Raw genomic sequence first — 22,323 nt, 5'->3', positions numbered from 1 at the left:
ATTTATGGAAGCAACTTTATCTCTTCCATCTGAGGCTTGTATAACAATGATGCTCGATTTTGTCCACCACAATGTAATATACATGTTCGACATTTCACACGTAACCCAATACTGTCTATCCTTCAACACCACCTAGAGAATGTTGTTGTGAGTAAAAGGGCAGTAATTCTGCTGCCAAAACCCTCCTGCTGGGAAGTTCCTATTGATTACATCTTAAAATTAAAGTCATGACCCCGTGCATTTGTAGTTAGATAAGATCATGACAATTATGTGATAAAAGCAGCTTTACAACATACATGTAACAATATAAAGTTATTATTTAAACTGTAAAGTTCAAAACAATATATCTATAATTTAAGATTTCTCATTTATTTGTCTGGTGGTAGCACAGTACAATGTTAGGCAAGCTCATTTCATAACTATTACTGCTAGATGGCAGAAGTGTACTATGCTCACCTCACTACCTTCTATGTATTGTTATCCATCTATCCATGGCTAGTAACAAGTTATGAAAAAAAATCTGTGTTATTGAAATAAAACAGTTTATACAAGGTGGTAATGATACTTGTATCTTTACAAACTCCCCTGACTTCATACATCAGCTCAGTCACTTGTGGCTCCAGGATACAGATATTATGGTCACCTTCAATGTAGTCTCCCTTCATACAAGGGTTCCACTTTCTGATTCTTTGGAACCATTCACATTTTAGGCTCTTTCTGATGTATACATATTTCATATTCACCAGAAAATGTGATGAACAAACTGTTGTAATGAGTAGCTCATTACCACCTATTGTGGTGAATGTGTACACAGAACTCTTTGAAGCAAGGGTCCTAGAATCCACAAAGTTGAAACCAATGTGTTTCTATTGATATGAGCACAACATGTATGTAGTGCAGTCATGTGGACCAGAAAAGCTTCAAGAGTTCCTGTAACATTTAAACTCCATCCATTATAATATAAAATGCATGATGGAACTTGAAAAGAAGACCAACTGCCTTCCATCGACATGTTAGGAGAAGAACATATGCATCCCTGGCTCACAGTGTACCTAGAAAACATACACGCACTGGCCTCTATATCCACCCCTCGGGCCATCATGATCCATCACACAGCAATTTGTTGTTGAAGACACTGGTCCATAGAGCTCAAACACTTTCAGACATGGAAAGCCTTAACAAGAATTACAACACTTATGAATAGTGTTCCAAAGAAATAGAACAGGCAATGTAATCAAAATTAAGACTGCCTGAGAAAAAGGTTGAGACTGAGACTGGAGAAAAGAAGCCAAAAATCGTGCTAGCCCAGTATTTTGAAAGATCGATAGAATCCTATGGAAACGTGGTATCCATTGTATTTCGTACCTTTCAATCAAGACAAAAACTATTCTTGTAGTGTTAAAGCAATTCTAGGTCTCTGAAAGCCAGATGTGTATTGCATTTCATGTGAATGTGGCATGTCTTAAATGGGACAGACTATCAGAACAGTCAAGGAGAGATGAAAGGAATATGAGCAATATCCTGATTAAAGCAAACAAGCAGATCAGGTGCAAGCAAGCATTGTCTCAAATATAAAAATGAAATGAATTATGTTGAGATCAGTATCATGGTGGAAACACCAAGTTTCTGGGACAACAAACATGAAGACATCAGGAAATGTAGTAAACAGGGACAGCAGTTTCAGTTTAAATAACATGTGGGGTCCAGCACTCAATTTATTAAAATCTCACCAGCCATCACATCTGTCAGAGTTAGAAGACAGTGAAGAATCTGTCTTGTGCAGCTTGTAATAAAATAGCATCAAAAAGCATACATGTGTTTCAGGAACTAACTTTGCTATAAATGGCAGCATGAGACCAAAAATAGTTCACAGTCTGGTTGGAATCCAGACAGTGAGTACACATAACAGCAAAACTTGCAGCACCTGAAGAAGACAGCTGGATCAGCCAACGAAATATTGTTCAGAAAAGGAGAACAACAACTTAGAAGAACACCCCGTAGCATACTATTAATCATTTGGTCTGAGAAATCAAATCCTGTTTTTACTTGGAAATTTTCTGTCAATTTATTGCCTAGTGTAACCTTAGCTTTCATGTCATTTAAACATACCATTACAAGTCCAACCAATTTTTTTGGTATGTCAGACTGCACTGACGTGATAAAAGTCATGGGACAGCAACATGCACGGCGGTAGTATCACTTATCCGAGGTATAGAAGGCAGGCCATTGGCAGAACTGTAATTTGTACTTGGGTGATTTGTGTGAAAAGATTTCCAACGTGATGATGGCTGCACAAAGGGAATTAACAGACTTTTAATGTGGAATGATAGTTGGAGCTGGACACATGGGATATTCCATTTTGGAAATCATTATGAAATTCAATATTCCAAGATCCACAGGGTCAAGACTGTACCGAGAATATCAAATTTCAGGTGGTACCTCTCACCACGGACAATGCAGTGGCCAACGACCTTCACTTAGTTACTGAGAGCAGTGGCATTTGCATAGATTTGTCAGTGATAACAAACAAGCAATGCTGTGTGAAGTAATCACAGAAATCAATGTGGGATGTATGACAAATGTATCCATCAGGACAATGCAGCAAAATTTGATGTTGATGGGCTATGGCAGCAGACAGCTGACACAACTACCTTTGCTAACAGCATGACATTGCCTGCAGCACCTCGGCAGGGCTAATGACCATTTCAGTTGGACCTTAGATGCCTGGGAAACCATGATCTAGTCAAGTGAGTCCTGATTTCAGCTGGTAAGAGCTGATGGTAGGGTTCGAGTGTGGCGCAGATCCCATAAAGCCATGGACCCAGGTTGTCAACAAGGCACTGTGCAAGCTGGTGGTGGCTCCTTAACAGCGTGCACTTTGTTTACATGGAGTGGTCTTTGTCTTCTGGTCCTACGAACCAATCATTGACCAGCAATGGTTATGTTCAGCTACTTGGAGATCATTTACAGCCATTTACGGACTTCATGTTCCCAAACAAAAAATGGAATTTTTATAGATTACAGCGCACCATGTAACTGCGCCATAATTGTTCATGACTGGTTTGAAGAACATTTTGGACAGTTCGAGTGAGTTGTTGATAACATCAAGTGCAAAATAGAGCTAAAAATTGGACTTCATATTTCATCACTAATGTGCCTTAACAGATTATTTCAAGGTGAAATACAAGTACTGTGATTAAGTGGTGTGAATTAAATCTATATAAAATTTACAAACAATGGAAAATCCAGGATGGAATAATGACAAAATTATGAAAAGGATAGAGTGCTACTCACCATGTAGAGGAGACACTGAGTCACAGACAGGCACAACAAAAATACTGCTATACACTTTACAACCTCCTCCATGTTCACCCTGACCAACTATATCTTCACCCACAATTACTTCATCTTCAGAGGCATAACGTACAAGAAAATCCATGATACAACAATGGGCACCCACATGGCACAATATTATGCCAACATATTCATTGACACTCTAGAGAAATCCTTCCTAACCAAGACTGCTAACCTGGATCAGATTCAGTGATGACATGTTTGTGATCTGGACTAAGGGTGAGGACACCCTATCCACATTTCTCCAGAACCTCAATAACTTCTCCCTCATTTGCTTTACCTGGTCTTCCTCAACCCAACAAGCCTCCTTTCTTGAAGTTGACCTCCACCTCAGGGATGACAAAATCAGTACTTCTGTCCATAACAAATCTATCAAGCACCAGTAATACCTCCAACTGACAGCTACTACCCATTCCAAACCAAGAACTCCCCCCCGTGCAGCCTATCCATCCGTGGCTGTTGCATCTGCAGTGACGAGCAGTCCCTCCCCAAATGTACCAAGGGTCTCACTGAGGCCTTCACAGACAGAAATTAACATCCCCCCCCCCCCCCCCCACGAACCATATACAGAAGTAGATCTCCTGTGCAATGCGTCTCCAGTCACCTACTGCATCCCACATTCGCACCATCCAGCCAGGAAGGAGCATTCCCCTATTCTCCTCATGACTCAGTACCACCCAGGACTGGAGCAGCTGAATCACAGTGTCTGCCAGAGTTTTGACCACCTGTTGTTGTGCCCTGAAGTGAGAAATATCCAACCCACTATCCTTCCAACTTCTCTCACATTGGTATTCTGCCACCTGCCCAAACCTACATAATATCATTGTCCAGCCCTACTCCAACCCTGCTCCCAACCCCTTTCCTCATGGCTCACATCACTGTGATACGTCTAGATGCAAGACCTGTCCCATACATCCTCTCATCACCAAGTACTCCAATCGTATCCCAAGCATCCCTTATCCCACCAAAGGCAGGGATACCTGTGAAAGTAGTCATGATCTACAAACTAAGCTGCAACCACGGTGCCGCTTTCTACATGGGCATGACAACCAACAAGCTGTCTGTCGATACAAATGATCACTGACAAACTGTGGCCAAGAGACAGCTGGACCATCCAGTTGCTGAACATACTGCGCAACATAATGTACTTTGCTTCAGTGACAGCTACATAGCCTGTGCCATCTGGATCCTTCCTACCAACACCAGCTTTTCTGGAATGTGCAGGTTGGAATTGTCCCTGCAATTTATCCCATGTTCCCTTAACCCCCTTGGTCTCAACCTACAGCAGCCCTTGTCCTTTCACCACCTATCCCCTTCCCTGCCCCCACTCCAGCACTACACAGCTTTCTATTCCATCAATGCTCTCACCAATTTCCCTCCCCCTCACTTCCTACTTCTCATGTTTTTTACTCCCTTCCTCCCCCCCCCCCCCCCCCACACCACCAAAAAAAAAAAATTCCCAACTACACATAGCATTCCTACTCTGCCCCCACCACATCCTCGCATAAACAGCACGACAAACTTCCACCCCATACTCTGCTATCCCTCCCTTTCCGCACCCCAGCCTCCTCCTCACCCCACAACCCACAGATTGCTGCTCTCCCATTAGGTGCAGTTGCTCCCAGTCCAGCCCCTATGGCCATAAACAGTGGTCAAGTGTGTGTGAGAGAGTTCTTGAATGTGTGGATTTTCTGCTTTAGAAGAAGACCTTTTGGCCAAACAATAAAATGTATAGTGGTCATTTTGTCATATCTCTCTGCCACTCAACATATCTATATGATGTCTAATATTTACACCACTGAAAAACCAGAAACGATATAATTGTTTATTTAATACATCAAAACAATATTACCAGGTGATCAAAAAGTCAGTATAAATTTGAAAACTGAATAAATCACGTAATAATGTAGATAGAGAGATACAAATTGAAACACATGCTTGGAATGACATGGGGTTTTATTAGAACCAAAAAAATACAAAAGTTCAAAAAATGTCCGGCAGATGGCGCTTCATCTGATCAGAATAGCAATAATTAGCATAACAAAGTTAGACAAAGCAAAGATGATGTTATTTACAGGAAATGCTCAAAATGTCCACCATCATTCCTCAACAATAGCTGTAGTCGAAGAATAATGTTGTGAACAGCACTGTAAAGCACGTTCGGAGTTATGCTGAGGCATTGGCATCAGATGTTGTCTCTTCAGCATCCCTAGAGATGTTGGTCGATTACAATACACTTGCGACTTCAGGTAACTCCAAAGCCAATAATCACATGGACTGAGGTCTGGGGACCTGGGAGGCTGAGCGTGACGAAAGTGGCGGCTGAGCACACGATTATCAGCAGACATTTTGTGAACTTTTTTTTTTTTTTTTTCTAATAAAACCCCATGTCATTCCAAGCATGTGTGTCAATTTTTTCCTCTCTATCTACATTATACTGTGGTTTATTAAGTTTTCAAATTTATACTGACTTTTTGATCACCCGGTAAATACTGCATATTTGAAATGTAAACATTTTAAAATATTTAATATAATTCAAAAGGAAGAAACAGGAGTGATTTTTTCTTGATGACAGTAATAAACAAACTGTTGTCAAGAAAAAACCAAGAATGATATCAATACACACAATACACACCATTAAACATTATCTAGTGACATTTGGCAGCCAATATGAAAGAAAAAAAATTGTGTTAATTGACGTTAATTGTGAATTATCCTGAACAATGAAAACTCAAAAGCTGAAAGTTAAAATTACAAACACAGATGTGGCAAGCACTAATTGCAAGACATGCTTGCACTTCAGTCTACATGAAGGACAGTTCGAAAAAATGATGACAGAGAGTGCAGTTAATGCCCTCATCAACTTTGGTGGTGATTGGCAGCTAGCAGTTTGCATTTGTATGTGATGTAGCCAGAGGGCACAACCAGTAACAACAGGCAAATTGTAACACTGCATTATTCTACTTCTTTCAAAACTGACTTTTCCTTATTTTCAGGGGTGTACAACAAAACAGGCAACATATATATGTAGTGAAAATGGTTCCAACTTTCATGAATAACTATTTATTAGTCTCTTCAGTATTAACCTTAATATTGAACCCCCCTCCCCCCCCCCCCCCCCAAAAAAAAAAAAATAAAATAAAATAAAAAATAAATAAAAAAAGAACGTCACCAACAAAATTGTGTTTTCCCATGAACATAGTTTCTCCATGAACATACAAAACTGCTGTCTAATATTCAGTTTCTCTGTCATGTCACTAGTCTTGTTGGCAGGGAAACCCTTAAACTCCCATGGAAATCCCACATTCACTCATCCTGAAAAGTTCAGTTTAAATTGATGTAACAGGTAATTGTTGTTTTTCATGGACTGAGGCAGGCTGTAAAGATGATGCTCAAAAGCCATTAATAAATTTAATAATAATAATAATAATAATAATAATAATAATAATAATGTTTATAATTAAAGTTTGGTCATGCCCACAAATACTTTTGGCATCTGAGATTTGACCTTATACGTTGGCCTAATTTTTTGGTTGTGGATAGTGCCTTTGGTTATCTGATTAAGCCACTAATTAAGAATCTGAATACATTAGTAAAATTTCTTACATGGAAATTTTACATGAAAGCAGAAATCAAGCAGTGGTAAGTCCAGGATGGAATATTGACAACTATAGATAGGCTGGACTGCTACTCACAGTGAATACGACACATTCAGTTGTAGACAGGCACAACAAAAAGACTGTTAGACATTAAGCTTTCAGCCAAAGCCTTCATCAGAAAAGAAAAAAATAAACACAAGCAAGCACACCTCACACACCATGGACTACTATCTCTGGCTGTTCAGTCCAGAACGAAACTGAAATGTGTTGAACAGAAGCAACAGTCTGTAGCACAGTGGGGAAGGGGGAGGGATAGCAGGGTATGAGTGGGGGAAGAGGAAAAAAAAGGGAGTGGAAGGGAGAGGAGCAGAGAAGGCGGAAGGAATGGTGGGTGCATTGGCAGAGAGCGGTGTACAGTGATACTCTGGGGATGTGAGTTGGGAGGAGGTGATGGGACAGAGGTGGCAGAAACTGTTAAGTGGAGGCTCTGGGGTCGTTAGGTTATTCTAGGTAGAGGCCGGGATGATTTCAGGAGCAGAGAGAGAAATTGTTGTAAGTATGTCTCCCATCTGTGCAGTTAAGAAAAGCTGCTGGTGGAACGGAGGATCCAGATGGCCCGGATTGTGAAGCAACCATTGAGGTCGAGCAAGTTATGTTCAGCTACATGTTTTGCGAAAGGGTTGTCCACATTGCTCTTGGCCACAGTTTCACAGTGGATGTTCTTTATGGTGGATAGTTGATTGGTGGTCATACCAATATAAATGGTAGCTAAACTGTATTGGAGGGATTTTTTGGTGTGGAAGCCATCTGGACTTGGCCTATTTGCAGTGACAGCGGCTCCCTATGTGTCACAGATGTGATTCACTTACTGTAAATTGTCAATCAGCATTTAAAATAATCACATACAACATGTACATTTCTGGATGTACCGTGGCATTATGCTTCTGAAGAAGATATTCACATCTGCTAAACCAGTACTACGTTTCTGAAGGTGACAAATTAATTTGTAAAAACTAGTAAAGAATAATAAAATTTATTTGCAACTGATAACACTTTTATCCTAAAAAATCTTAGTTTATACAGTAGAAAAAATCACATGTTCAACTTTAATGTAACTGGATGGATCAAGGAAATCTACTCACAATGTGGAGCCAAAACACACATATAAATGTATTGGAATTTGCAAGCTTTTGGAGTCAGTTGATCCTTCTTCTGACAGATGGGTTAAAGGGAGAGGAACTGATGTGAAGGAAGTTGTAAGTCTCTCCTGATCGAGGGTTCTGGGTGACTTTTCTGAACTCTCCCCATTTCTTTAACCTCTCCAATCCTTTTCCTTCATCCCTCTTCCTATCCCCTCAATATTTCTGTCAGAAGGAATCACAGACTCCAAAAGCTTCCAAAATTTGATACCTTTATATGTGTTTTCTCCTGCTGCCACCTCATGAGTAGATTTTTTATCTATTCAGTTATGTTACATTTTTAAAGTTGATTATTTTCGTTGATATGCATGTGCAAGATTATCAATCAGATATTTTATACACTCATCCCATGAGAATCTTTGGTCTACTATGAGACCCAACAGTCTGCACCTGATTCTCCTTTTTTCATACCTTCAGATTAAAATAAATTATCTCTACACAATTGGCGACTTTTTCAAATAGTTTCTTATTTTCATCTGACACCACTGAAGTATTACCCACTCTAGTTTGTAGAAACATGTTGTTCAGATTGCAAGTTTATAGTCCGACAAATCAAAGCTGGATTGTGACATCAGGGAGCTGAGCTAGTATGCCACGGTCACTGTCTTGTATTTCAATTCAGCCATTAGTATTCCAAGTCAGCCAGCATTACAAAGCACCATTTTGAATTTACCACTAGTTCATACTTAGACAAACAACACTACTTCCACAGGAAACACACTAGTGCAGTTGAGTGTCCTCCCCCCCCCCCCCCCCCCCCCCATCCTTTGTTGTCAGATGGCAGTGGGGGTATGGGTTGGGGAAATCCCAGGACTCATTGATGACGTCATCAGGACACACTTTGGGCCAGAAATGGCATACATACCTACTTTTTTGTGTCAGTGCAGTTCCTTTCTATTTTTTTATTTGTGTTTTGTAGCTAATATTGAAACGGAATCTCAGAAAGATTTGTAAGCACATGTATCAAATTAGTGTTGAAGAGTCTGTGACTTTGAGGTATCATACACCATAGAAAGCAAGGCTTTGTATACACACATCAACAAAAGTTCCATAACACCCCGATATATTGTGCAGGTGTGCTGCTATTGTGACTGTTCCTGTACTGATCACATTGTTACCCGAAATGCTTCAGAAAATGTTATTAATTCAGAGATATGTGATTCAGCTGTTGCTGTTCCCCAGAATACTTGAAAAACCACATCAAAATATGTCCATGTCACAGCAAAAAATTTATAATCCCTAGGGAAGCTTCTCATCCTAGGTGATAGCCACGGACATGGAATTGCCTCACGTGTTAATCAAGATTCAACTGCAAGGTCCATTAGTTTAGTCAAGCCCCGGGCATTGCTCTGTGAGATAATCAAGAATGTCCAGACTGAAGAAATTATCAAGTTTTCTTCAAATGATTTTGTAGTCCTGTTTGGCAGCTCAGATGATGAATACAAGAATGAAACATCCACAACTTGCACTGAAATAGAGAAGCACCAGGCTCATTTGTTGCACACAAATGTTCTCTTCATGAACATTCCACAGTACTACGATTTGCTGCATTGGTTTTGTGTGAACAAGGAGATTAGTATTGGTAATGAGTGTTTTTTAAGTATATGCCAACAGTTCAAAAATGTCTGTGTTGTTGACATCAATAGTGTTGGATGCAGATTTCACGCCACACATGGACTTCAGTTGAATGGCCTAGGGAAGCAAATTGCTATGCAGAAATTATTGGAAGAAATCAAGACGCACAAGCTAGCATCTGCAGTACCAGCAACAGTATCAGTACCAGTATCATCATAAATACCAGTAACAGCTAATACAGCTGAAGTAGTAGCGACAGCAGCACCACCACCACAACAACCACCACCACCACCACCACCTCAGGCATCACTGACAACAAAAGACCAACATCAGCAGCAGTAGAAGATTCAACACAAATAGTAGAATCGTCACCAGTAACAGCAACAAAACCAACATCAGGAAAAACAGCAGATCCAACATCAGCAGTACCAGAAGCATCAGTAAACAAAGCAAAGACAGCTACCATCCAAAGAATCAAATCTGCATCAGCACCAACAGCAACAAGAACAATTGTAGGAGCACAACACTGCTTAAGGAGGAGCCAAAGGCAACGTACATCCGCTCCAGTTAATGAGGATTTGTAATGGTTGCAAACCAAGAAAAGGTAAAGATTGTGACACTCAGTCTGAAAACTTGAAGATAAGTGACAAACATCAGGAAAAAAGGAGCACATTACCAGATAATGACAAAAAGGAAAATAGATCTACATCTACATCCATACTCCACAAACTACCGTGAGGTGCACAGCAGAAGGTACGTCTCACTGTATCAGTTATTATGTTTTCTTTCTGTTCCACTCACACTTGGAGAGTGGGAAGAATAATTTTCTGAATGCCTCTGTGCATGCAGTAATTATTCTAATCTTATCCCCATGATCCCTTGTGAGCAATATGTTGGAGGTTGTAGTATATTCCTCGAGTCGTCATTTAAATCCGGTTCTTGAAACTTTGTTAATAGACATTCTCAGGATAGTTTACATCTATCCTCAAGAGTCTGCCATCTCAGTTCCTTCAGTATCTCTGTGAAACTCTCCCATGGATTAAAAAAACCTGAGACCATTCATGCTGCCCTTCTTCTGTATACGTTCAATATCCCCTGTTAGTCCTATCTGCTACGGGTCCCACACACTTGAGCAATATTCTAGGATGGGTTGCATGAGTGATTTGTAAGCAATCTCTCCTGTAGACTGATTGCAGTTCTCCAGTATTCTACCAATGAACTGAAGTCTACCACCTGCTTTACCCATGACCTAACCTATGTGATCATTCCATTTCATATTGCTACAGAGTGTTACACTCAGGTACTTGTATGAGTTGGCTGATTCCAACAATAGCTGATTCATTTTGTAGTCATAGGATACTATGTTTTTTCGTTTTGTGAAGCGCAAAATTTTACATTTCTGAATATTTAGAGCAAATTGCCAATCTCTGTGCCATGTTGAAATCTTATCAAGATCTGACTGAATATTTATAAACTTCTCTCAGATAGTAATTCATTATAGATAGCTGCATCAGCTGCAAAAAGCCTGATTTTACTATTAATACTGTCTGTAAGGTCATTAATATACTACATGAATATCAAGGGTCCCAACACACTTTCCTGGGGTGTACCCAAAGGTACTTCTACATCTGATGATGACTCTACATCCAAGACAACATACTGTGTCCTCCCTACCAAAAGTCCTCAGTTCCTTCACAAATACTTGCAAAATGTTCAGGATAATGTATCATAATATACAGTGCCTCAAGAACTCAGTTAACTTTAGAAGTAGCTTTAAACAATGTTACTGATGTCTCATGCATTTGTTTATCTGAACACTGGTGCAAGGAAAATGAATTAAGTTTTATATTTACAAGCAAATTTAAATTAGCACTTCATTATTGCTGCAGTGTATGTAAAAATGATGGAGTTTGCATTTATACAAAAACAGACGTGGACCATCTAACTACTGAGAAACATTTAGAATCATGTGCCATAGAGATAAAAATTGAAGAGAAGAGTAAAAAACTAATTGCTTATCAATGTATACATTAAAGGGCCAAAGCAACTGGTATAGGCATACGTATTCAAACACAGAGATATGTAAACAGGAAGAATTTGGCACTGTGGTCGGAAATGCCTATATAAGACAACAGGTGTCTGGCCCAGTTGTTAGTTCAGTTACTGCTGCTACTGTGACAGGTGCCAAGACTTAAGTGAGTATGAACATGGTGTTATAGTCAGCGCACTAGTGATGGCGTACAGCATCTCTGAGATAGTGATGAACTGGAGATTTTCCTGAACGACCATTTCACAAGTGTACCGTGAATATCAGGTACCTGGTAAAATACCAAATCTCTGATATCGCTGCGGCCAGAAAAAGATCCTGCAAGAAGGGAAGCAACAAAGATTGAAGAGAATTGTCCAACGTGACAGAAGTGCAACTCTTCTGCAAATTGCTGCAGATTTCAATGCTGGCCCATCAACAAGTATCAGTGTGTGAACCATTCGACAAAACATCATAGTGTGGGCTTCCGGAGACGAAACATGTTGTCGGATCGGATGTCTTGTTTCAAATTGTATCGAGCAGATGAATATGTACAGGTATGGAGACTGTTATGATGTAAAGCAAGTGCCAGCATGCCAGTTGGAAATGATAGAGTAGAGAGGGCTGTGAGAAGACGTCAGCCAATTGCACACTGACCAACCCCACTCCAGGATGACAATGTGACAGCAGCAGTCTCTATGCAAAGAGGACATAATGGGCCACACCTGACTGTTTGTGGCCCAGTTTAACAGCACTATCAAGATTAGACACTTGTGTAGCAGTGACTTAGAAATTGTATATACTGAAGAACTTGTTTATTTCATAGGTTGCCCTTTGCTTGCAACATTTCTGTATTAATGTCAAAGCAAAGTTAAGTATTGTCATTGTTCATTTTGTAATAAAACTCATTAATACAATATGTTTGAATGTTGTCTAGTGGTCTGAGAAAGTAGGTTTCTTTGACACCTCATATTTGACAACTAGGCAGGATTTAACAGAGACAACCTCATGAAACCATGGACCCTGCATGTCAGCAGGGAACTGTTCAAGCTGGTGGAGGCTCTGTGATGGTGTGGGGCATGTGCAGTTAGAGTGATATGGGACCCCTGATGCGTCTAGATATGACTCTGACAGGTGCCAAGTACCGTATATAAGCATCCTGTCTGATCACCTGCATCCATTCATGTCCATTGTGCATTCCGACAGACTTGGTCAATTCCAGCAGGACAATGCGACAAGTCCAGGATTGCTACAGAGGGGCTCCAGGAACACTCTTCTTAATTTAAAAACTTCTGCTGGCCACCAAACTCCCCAGACATGAACATTATTGACCTTATCTGGGATGCATTGCAACATGCTGTTCAGAAGAGATCTCCACTCCCTCGTATTCCTATGGATTTATGGATAGCCCTGAAGGATTCATGGTTTCAGATCCATCCAGCACTACTTTAGATAGTAGTCGAGTCCATGCCATGTTGTGTGCAGCACTTCTGCATGCTCGTGGGGCCCTACACAATATTAGGCAGGTGTACCAGTTTCTTTGGCTCTTCAGTGTAGATCACAAGGCAATGTTAAGCAGTTCATATAATAATGAAGTGAAATTATTTTTATGTGAGGATTTTAACATCGACATGTTGATTTAAAGTGAAGAAAAGAGACAGCATCTGAGTGTCCTAAACAGCTTTCACATGAAACCGTTCTTTTCAAAAGCCAGTGGAATAACAGAGTTTTCATCTTCCCTACTAGATAATATCTTCACAATCATGGTAAATGATGACACTGAGCGCAAGATGTAAGCTTAGATCTTTCAGATCATGACATACTCGTGACATGTATAAATTCTTCTATACTCAAGGTAATAAAGTATAAGAGGGAATATAAAAGACGCCTCTGTACAGAAAAAGTAAATAATTTTATTCAGGTTTTAGCAAAGGAAACTTAGGAAAATATATTCTCAAAAACAACAACCAATGACTCATACACTGCTTTTTCTAGAACTTTCATGTCCATATTTGAGATGTATTTTCCAAAAATACTTACAAAATTCAGTGTTATGCCAAGGAACTACAGCCAGTGGATATCACCTGCTATCAGAGTATCTAGTCAAGTTCTAAAACATCTCAGCCAAATCAAAAACGACAACAAAGATAAAAACTTCACATATTATGTTAAAATGCATTTATATGAAGGTGATTAAAAAGCTAAAACAATGCATAATGACAAGGTAATTTTAGGGTCAGGAAACACATCAAAAGCAATATGGAATGTAGTGAAAAAGGAAATAAACAAAAATGTTAAAAGTGAAGGGTACATTGTTTTAACATGCGATCATGGTGTGTTACTCAGAAATCTTACTCTTGCAGACTACTTAATACTCCAGTCGGCTTGAGTAAAAATTGCCTTAGGAATAGGTGCATTGAAAATTTCGAAACCAACTAAGATCTGCATTCATATAATACAAAGAGTTGCTATGATAGCCATGTAAAAAGAGCAAACAAGGCTTTTGCACAGAAGCAAATGAACATTCAAGATACAAAATTGTATAACAAATTTCCAGCGCATAAAAAAAGAAATGAAAAAATTGTCTACATTTAAGAAAACAATATTAAAGTTCTTAATGGCCATCTGCTGTTACAGTGTAAACAAATACCTTCAACAACCCAGTAGCAAGGAATTACATTCATGTACTATGTTGATACTACATGGCGTCCTCAGTGTCAACAGTATTTTCTGTTAAATGTTTGTTATTATCCGAATTAGTACTTTGAACACAAGTACTACAACTAAAGTGGGTTTTTATTTAAACTTAACTAAGTCATCCATTAAAAATATAGTTTATGTAATTAATCAAAGTTGTGTGTACAGTTTGTAAAGTAGGATTGTGTGGGGTACTGTGCACCCTTGTATTTGTAGGATACCGTACATCCTTATAAGTATGTGTGTGTGTGTGTGTGTGTGTGTGTGTGTGTGTGTGTGTGTGTGTGTGTGTGTGTATTTGTTTATTTTTATATACCATGTATTTTCTGATGAAATCTATGCAATATAAATCGTCCCTGGATGAATAAACTACTACTACTACTACTACTACTACTACCACCACCATTGTTTGTAAACATACACACAGTTACCATCAGCGCTGCTTTTAGGTAGATCTGCACTCGAGGGACTGCAGCATTTCAGCTGAAAGTGAAGTGCCAGTAGGGAGTATGTGGAGTAGCAGAGGAACATCCCTGCCACGAAGGGCTATCGCAACCACCAATTGGGTCCGCATCATCTCGTCATGCATAGAAGACTTGTGTGTCAGTGAAGTTGCTCAATGTGTGCACCAGAGTCAAAGTGACGTGGTGTGGACATGGAATCGGTTCCAATTGACAAGTAGTGTTGAGGATGTACAACGCATGCCATCCACATTCGACAAGTGCACAAGATGATTGCTGTTTACAACTTTTGAGTCAAAGGAACTATGTGTTGAGTGCTCCAGAAATGAATTCGGCATACTAAGAGGCTACAAGACGTCATGTATTGCATCAAACTGTTAGGAGACGACTGCATGATGCTAATCTCCATTCCCAACTACCATGGCGAACACAAAGTCAGACACCGCAGCCCAATGGACAATGGGCAAATCATGCAGTATGGGCACCCCAGAATTGGCGTCGAACGTTGTTTAGAAACGAAACGGATCTGTTTTTAGCTTGATAATCGCATGCAACGTATTTGGAGACAATTTGGTAACTCTGAACGCCTCCAACACTGTGTTTCGCATGTGCAACATTTTGGTGGCGGAGCAATGTTCTGGGGTGGCGTTATGGGGGTCACCATACACCTCTTGTTGCTGCTGAGAGCAAATCTCACTGCTCTACGATACACGGACGAGATTCTGCAGTCAATAGAGGAACTGCATCGCCAACAACTTGGTGATAATTTCATCTTGATGGATGGATAATAACTCGCTTGGTTATCGTACTTTTCTCATGAACACGTTCCTTCAGCATGCTAGGATCACTAGAATGGAACTGCTTGCCCCTATCCGAGACATGAACCCAACCGAAATTTGTGGTATCAACTGAAACGGGCTGCTTTTGCACGTCGATAACGCCTTAAACAGAATCGTCATTGAAGAGTGGGACAGTTTGGACCAGAGCTGATTATCTCATTCATGGTATGCAACAACGCCACCAACTTGCTTATGATTGCTGTGACCCCCCCCCCCCCCCCCCCTTTATGTGAAACAGACGATTTTGTGGTTACTTTTTTTTTTTTTTAATTTGTTGATTTGGGCATATTGCAAACGAATACAAACACATGTCTTACAGCCAATTTTTCTTTTTTGTACATGAATTTCTAAATAAGGGGTGATGCAAAACTTTTGTTGATGTGTGGAATTTACTGATGACGCTACGCACTCGCGCCAACAGAAAGGGACAGGAACTTCCGCAAGCAATAACTCTCTTTCCGTGACCTCGGCTGCCACGCACGAGCCACAGTACTGATGTACAGTACTAACCAGCGCAGAGAAGCATCAGCGATAACATCTGAGCACCGTCCGGCGGCCAATATTGACTTCGTACCCGATGCTCGCGTCGAGTGCCGCCTGGGCAGTTGTAGCGGATTCTCCGAACCTGGCACTGCAAGCCACATGCATACATCTCGCCTAATAATATTGTAAGTCTACGTTACTAAGTTAGTTGGAACTTACATTAGGAGAATTTCTGGCATTACATTAATAACGCAGAACTGTAGAGATGTTTTGTCAGCCACCGTGGCTTACGATACATTTCGACCCTTCATGAGTAACCAGAATCGTTTTCTCCAAATAGTACATGCTACTGGCCGCGAGCTGCCATGTGCCCTGTAGACGTGCTGCCCAGTTTTTGGTGGAAAATTAACTGTTAGAAATTTCAAATTGAAAATAATAAATATGTTTAAAACTATGTGGGCATGTTCGTGTAGCACTGGAAACAAAGATAACATTGTGAATTTTTGGATACTTGAGGAATGCAGCTGTCGTAAATTCACTTCATTAACCCTCATTTTACTTTTTACAAATTGGCACAAAAGTTTTGTTTACCTATTTCGAAATGTTGATATAGACTATTTGCTTTGGATTGTTAATAAAGCTCGTCTAGAAGTTACTGTTGATATTTTCTTGCAACTAACGCCATAGGATTCTATGCCAAACAGTCGAACAATCAGAACTATTAGTTAGTGACAATCTACCCGACATAGTGCTGCTTTGAGGCTCCTTGCACTGTTTTAGGTTTGCAGCTTCCTTCGCTAAGTAGGCTTTACGCTTACCTAATCGGCGTGTGGTAACTCTTCACTGTATGACACAGTCCTACGCTGTGTGCTGTTAAAAGGCTCAAACTTAATAAGTTTATAATACGATGCATTTTACCTTTTATGTGCCCTGTAATAGTTTATAATCAATTTCGAGATGGTCTGTAAAAATCAGTTCTGAGAACGCCGGGCAACAAAATTTCTGCGTACCGGTCATTCGGGCAGCGATTATAAACCGGAACTTATTTATTGTTAGTGAAAACAAGAGTTGGAACATTCTGAGTTGGGTAGTTACAGTGTACACACAATCTAAATGAAAAGTCACAGCAAAATTATAATTAAGTTTTTTTTCATGAAGGACAGAGTTATTATTCGTAAAAGGCAAACTAGTGCTTAAATTAGTGATATAAAATTTTATTGGACGTTACCTTTACTTTTTTTACTGAAGTAAAACGACACGTTTAAAAATAATGAGTAGATATAGCTGAATGTGGGCCCCATTGCGATCCTAAAGCGGTCATGTTAGTAACAGAATTCATAGAACGTGTGATGGAACAACACGATCAACCATTATAAATGTTCTCTAGAAAACCATCTTCTCTGCTGAAGACAAAAATATCGTTTAATGAAGTTTGTCACCGACATAAAGTACTAAATACACTCCTGGAAATTGAAATAAGAACACCGTGAATTCATTGTCCCAGGAAGGGGAAACTTTATTGACACATTCCTGGGGTCAGATACATCACATGATCACACTGACAGAACCACAGGCACATAGACACAGGCAACAGAGCATGCACAATGTCGGCACTAGTACAGTGTATATCCACCTTTCGCAGCAATGCAGGCTGCTATTCTCCCATGGAGACGATCGTAGAGATGCTGGATGTAGTCCTGTGGAACGGCTTGCCATGCCATTTCCACCTGGCGCCTCAGTTGGACCAGCGTTCATGCTGGACGTGCAGACCGCGTGAGACGACGCTTCATCCAGTCCCAAACATGCTCAATGGGGGACAGATGCGGAGATCTTGCTGGCCAGGGTAGTTGACTTACACCTTCTAGAGCACGTTGGGTGGCACGGGATACATGCGGACGTGCATTGTCCTGTTGGAACAGCAAGTTCCCTTGCCGGTCTAGGAATGGTAGAACGATGGGTTCGATGACGGTTTGGATGTACCGTGCACTATTCAGTGTCCCCTCGACGATCACCAGTGGTGTACGGCCAGTGTAGGAGATCGCTCCCCACACCATGATGCCGGGTGTTGGCCCTGTGTGCCTCGGTCGTATGCAGTCCTGATTGTGGCGCTCACCTGCACGGCGCCAAACACGCATACGACCATCATTGGCACCAAGGCAGAAGCGACTCTCATCGCTGAAGACGACACGTCTCCATTCGTCCCTCCACTCACGCCTGTCGCGACACCACTGGAGGCGGGCTGCACGATGTTGGGGCGTGAGCGGAAGACGGCCTAACGGAGTGCGGGACCGTAGCCCAGCTTCATGGAGACGGTTGCGAATGGTCCTCGCCGATACCCCAGGAGCAACAGTGTCCCTAATTTGCTGGGAAGTGGCGGTGCGGTCCCCTACGGCACTGCGTAGGATCCTACGGTCTTGGCGTGCATCCGTGCGTCGCTGCGGTCCGGTCCCAGGTCGACGGGCACGTGCACCTTCCGCCGACCACTGGCGACAACATCGATGTACTGTGGAGACCTCACGCCCCACGTGTTGAGCAATTCGGCGGTACGTCCACCCGGCCTCCCGCATGCCCACTATACGCCCTCGCTCAAAGTCCGTCAACTGCACATACGGTTCACGTCCACGCTGTCGCGGCATGCTACCAGTGTTAAAGACTGCGATGGAGCTCCGTATGCCACGGCAAACTGGCTGACACTGACGGCGGCGGTGCACAAATGCTGCGCAGCTAGCGCCATTCGACGGCCAACACGCGGTTCCTGGTGTGTCCGCTGTGCCGTGCGTGTGATCATTGCTTGTACAGCCCTCTCGCAGTGTCCGGAGCAAGTATGGTGGGTCTGACACACCGGTGTCAATGTGTTCTTTTTTCCATTTCCAGGAGTGTAGTATACGAATTATCAGCATTACAAATTCTAAATTATATAATTACGAAATAAAACTCTTGAAAATGTCTTTCCAACCGTTAAGTCTGGTGAAGCAGTGTCTTAGTTTGCGTTAAGTCTACTATTTGGCCACGATAACTTGACAATTACGCTAGTGCTGCCAAAACGGAGAAAATCCTCACTACGTGAAAGATATTTATTTATCTCCGAGCGCCCCAAGTCAAGTGTCCCCATATTACAAAAGGCTTGCGTCCACTAGCAAACTTCTGTACACACTTGCTGAGGTATTTACATTACACAAACATTTACTCAATTTTACTTCTTCAAGTCACTGGGGCAATTTTATTTTAGAAACTCGCTGCAAATACTTGTTACAGAAGTGCAGCTATTCTTAGAAACGAAAGCAATCGGCACTGTTGTCGCATTATTAATAATGAATAAAAATCGTGACCAAACACAAAAATTAAAAAAAAAAAAAACAGAAAAAATATTAGACGAATATGTATTGACATTACCAAGAAACTATTTGGTACATGTTAGTTGAGCAGCGGTCATGTACCAAACAGTTTTATCTTGTGACTTCGGTTTTACGTATCTGATAGAAAAGAATGACTATGAGAGCAGTTAGTTTTTAGTTTTTTGTGACAATGATTTTATATCAGCTAGTTTGACTCATGTTTTTTTATATCGAAATGGATTATAAATGTTAAGCTACATTTAGATCTGATGATGGCAACTTTAGTGTGTTGAAACCGGTTATCCAGTAAACAGTATGTAAGCAATCTTGGCTTTGAGTCATTTCTGCAGATATAATACATAAGTTATAGGTAAAACTCTCGAGCATGAATATGTCAACAAATCAAGCGATTTCTGATCCGACGGAAGTGTCACTTAAGCAGGTAATACTTCTGCGAGTGCCACCTGAGATTTCGTATTAAAGGGCTCCGGGAAGACCTATTTTCCAATGTTAAAATAGCACTCATAAATTACGTGTTTTCTCATAATGTATTTGAGTTAAGAAGTTGAAATATTTACAGGTTATTTATTATTGGCTTCAACTTAACATTGAATTTTTTTAAATTTGAAATCAGTTGTTAGAGATTAATTTTTTCTATTGTAATGAAAATTCGCTACTTTTTGTGCCATTTTTGTTTATAAATTCAACAATATACATATTTTTGGAAAAATGGTGTGTTATGCAGAGGGGACTGTGTAACATTTCCTGAAAATCTGAAGCAAATTGGTTTGATAGGTCCTGAGAAAACATGTAATTTGTATGAAAAAATAAAACTTTTAGCAATCGAGCGACAAAGTTTGGATTACATTTTTAGCACATTCCAGGTCCATGGGATAGATTATCTCCATCTTCTGCAAACTCCTCCTCCAGCTTCCTCTTTGTCCTCCTCCTCTTTTCTCTAGCTAGTATTTCTAGGCTATTTATAGCTCCGTCGGCAGCTCGAAGACATTCCTCGTCTAAAGCAAGTATCGTTCGTATCGTGTTACCATACTTCAAAATACTTTGCACGTTTCAACGTTGCCATCATTGATAGTAGCAACAACATCATACATACCAAAGTGAAGTGCTTCTACTCCAACAAACAGTCTCGGGGATTCTCGACCGTACAACACTATTAACACTGTCATTGAGGTTTTGAGCTTTTCCATTATCACACTTTTTCAACAGTTCAGGTGCTGATGAGTCTCTGGAAATAGGTTCCATCACCTCCATTACCGCATTAGACTGACAATGTTTATGAGTGTACACTACAAGAACACAGCAGTTGATAGCAGTTTAACAATGCCACTGTGGGTCACGCCCGTGTAGAACATACACTCCTGGAAATGGAAAAAAGAACACATTGACACCGGTGTGTCAGACCCACCATACTTGCTCCGGACACTGCGAGAGGGCTGTACAAGCAATGATCACACGCACGGCACAGCGGACACACCAGGAACCGCAGTGTTGGCCGTCGAATGGCACTAGCTGCGCAGCATTTGTGCACCGCCGCCGTCAGTGTCAGCCAGTTTGCCGTGGCATACGGAGCTCCATCGCAGTCTTTAACACTGGTAGCATGCCGCGACAGCGTGGACGTGAACCGTATGTGCAGTTGACGGACTTTGAGCGAGGGCGTATAGTGGGCATGCGGGAGGCCGGGTGGACGTACCGCCGAATTGCTCAACACGTGGGGCGTGAGGTCTCCACAGTACATCGATGTTGTCGCCAGTGGTCGGCGGAAGGTGCACGTGCCCGTCGACCTGGGACCGGACCGCAGCGACGCACGGATGCACGCCAAGACCGTAGGATCCTACGCAGTGCCGTAGGGGACCGCACCGCCACTTCCCAGCAAATTAGGGACACTGTTGCTCCTGGGGTATCGGCGAGGACCATTCGCAACCGTCTCCATGAAGTTGGGCTACGGTCCCGCACACCGTTAGGCCGTCTTCCGCTCACGCCCCAACATCGTGCAGCCCGCCTCCAGTGGTGTCGCGACAGGCGTGAATGGAGGGACGAATGGAGACGTGTCGTCTTCAGCGATGAGAGTCGCTTCTGCCTTGGTGCCAATGATGGTCGTATGCGTGTTTGGCGCCGTGCAGGTGAGCGCCACAATCAGGACTGCATACGACCGAGGCACACAGGGCCAACACTCGGCATCATGGTGTGGGGAGCGATCTCCTACACTGGCCGTACACCACTGGTGATCGTCGAGGGGACACTGAATAGTGCACGGTACATCCAAACCGTCATCGAACCCATCGTTCTACCATTCCTAGACCGGCAAGGGAACTTGCTGTTCCAACAGGACAATGCACGTCCGCATGTATCCCGTGCCACCCAACGTGCTCTAGAAGGTGTAAGTCAACTACCCTGGCCAGCAAGATCTCCGGATCTGTCCCCCATTGAGCATGTTTGGGACTGGATGAAGCGTCGTCTCACGCGGTCTGCACGTCCAGCACGAACGCTGGTCCAACTGAGGCGCCAGGTGGAAATGGCATGGCAAGCCGTTCCACAGGACTACATCCAGCATCTCTACGATCGTCTCCATGGGAGAATAGCAGCCTGCATTGCTGCGAAAGGTGGATATACACTGTACTAGTGCCGACATTGTGCATGCTCTGTTGCCTGTGTCTATGTGCCTGTGGTTCTGTCAGTGTGATCATGTGATGTATCTGACCCCAGGAATGTGTCAATAAAGTTTCCCCTTCCTGGG

At 41.7% G+C, this 22,323-nt stretch overlaps 1 protein-coding gene across 1 annotated transcript in view; it reads left to right on the top strand.

Moving 5' to 3' along the window:
• Positions 1 to 16,367: 16,367 nt before the first annotated feature.
• Positions 16,368 to 22,323, top strand: part of LOC124593940 (sodium channel protein Nach-like) — a 273,902-nt gene continuing 267,946 nt past the window's right edge. Inside the window, exon 1 of the mRNA XM_047132290.1 lies at positions 16,368 to 16,418. The gene's annotated coding sequence lies outside the window, so the exon portion shown is untranslated. The remainder of the gene's footprint in view (positions 16,419 to 22,323) is intronic.

This window comes from Schistocerca americana, chromosome 2, assembly GCF_021461395.2.
Source record: "Schistocerca americana isolate TAMUIC-IGC-003095 chromosome 2, iqSchAmer2.1, whole genome shotgun sequence".
Taxonomy (NCBI): Eukaryota; Metazoa; Arthropoda; class Insecta; order Orthoptera; family Acrididae; genus Schistocerca; species Schistocerca americana.
The sequence above is the reverse complement of the archived record's forward strand: the minus strand, read 5'-3'. Positions and strand labels throughout refer to the sequence as shown.